Here is a 1,735-nt window from a genome sequence, read left to right as displayed (position 1 = left end):
CGGTGCGCGGGATGGAGGGCGTAGCGGTGTGTCACGGCGGCATGGGCGTCGTCCACGAGGCAGAGGGCAGCGAGGGCGGCCAGAGCCAGGATCTGCAGCGGGAAGACAAGTTACTAAGATGATGAGACACTTTGCTCCACATTATGCAAATTAAACAGCACCTATCTTTACATTCTGAACAAAGTATGGTTAACAAGATCTGCATTTGCATTTCAAGGTTAGCAATCCAAAACCTATAGCACTCGGATATTTAACTTTTTTTCTCATAATATGACTCACCACAATCTTCGTGGTCATGATGAACGTGTGAACAGGAGTCTCAGCAGCGACAGTTCTGTTCCCGTTCGACTTTCCTCCGCTTTTATGTCGTCCACCTTCCCTCTGGCTCCGCCCACATTATCCTGAAGCCCGCCCACATTTTCCACTCCCGCCCACAACGCTTCCTCTTCTGGCCATTCACCCACTTCCGTTGTAAGTGGATGGATTTCGATGCGGAACAACTGGGCTTTCAGATTTTTAGGTTTGCTTTTACATGATTCAGGGAGAACTGCGAATTCTTTTTTCCTCTTATGAGACACAGCTTTATATTTCTATTGACGTACATATTTTCTCATTTGCGTGAAAATGCATAAAAATAAATAAATCCATGTGGCATGTATTACTTTTCATATATATTCTTGTAGCATACAGTATGTTTTACTAGCTGAAATTGGTCACATTTTGAATGGGAAGGATTATCTAACAATACCAATAAACAAAATGAAAATGAAAATGTATTTTGATGTGAAAATAATAGGAATTACGAAACTTATGGAAATTTAAAAATTGAAGTTTACCCTCCTGCCCTTCCGGACATGGAGCCTTGTTAAAGAATTAGTCCTTACGGCAGGCGTCGCTGGTCCCTGAGTTTTATTCTTGGCTGCAAGATATTGATATCGATTTGATAGCAAACAGAAACAAATACAGATATCCTACCTCTAACGCTAACGCTACCTAACTTAATACTTCTCTTCTATACATACAGAAGGGTCATACGAATGTCCATCTTAAACTTTTGATTTTACACTTTACACTATGATCCACTCTCGAATTCGTTGCTGCACATAGGCGTCTACCCACCTCGCACCACGAGTGATATTTATTTTTCTGTCGACACCATCCCGGAGGTAATACCGACATTAATTCTCTCGCTGACCTAAAATTCACATTAAAAAGCGACCCACGCCAAGTTGCTAATGCAATCTACGGTCGAATGTCATTTTGTGTTTTTCTGCAACGAATTTACCGCAAATATTTCCTTACCATGTATTGTCATGTTTTCCCTCAGAGATAATATACTTTTTTCTTGGTTATATTTTGTTTAAGCCACAGTAAAATTGACTCTCTCAAATGAGTGAATTAATCTTATGAAAATTTTACATCGAAGTGAATACAGATTATGATGTTAATTAGCCAAGATTTAACATTTATGAATCCAATGATAAATGTATTGTTTTTAACATTAGTTTGTTTTCTTTTCAGTATTATTTAAGGAAAAAGTCCTACATTATTCAGTTATTTGAAAAGTAATGACCTTTCTTCTCTGCAAAATAAACACAATGAATTATTAATACTGTCAAATAATCTTTTCATTAATCAAACCTTATATTCCCCATGTTTACCTCAAATCTTATTCTTTTTTAAGTGAAAATAGTATGGATTAGCAAATTTGAAAGATGACTTTGTCATCAGTTGA

The 1,735-nt window shown here is 37.7% G+C and overlaps 1 protein-coding gene across 1 annotated transcript in view; it reads right to left on the bottom strand.

Annotated features, from left to right (window-relative positions):
- The window catches only part of LOC119588673, a 3,253-nt gene that overhangs the window by 512 nt on the left and 1,006 nt on the right, over positions 1–1,735 (bottom strand). The window lies entirely within an intron of this gene.

Source organism: Penaeus monodon, chromosome 24, assembly GCF_015228065.2.
Source record: "Penaeus monodon isolate SGIC_2016 chromosome 24, NSTDA_Pmon_1, whole genome shotgun sequence".
NCBI classification, from domain to species: Eukaryota; Metazoa; Arthropoda; class Malacostraca; order Decapoda; family Penaeidae; genus Penaeus; species Penaeus monodon.
The sequence above is the reverse complement of the archived record's forward strand: the minus strand, read 5'-3'. Positions and strand labels throughout refer to the sequence as shown.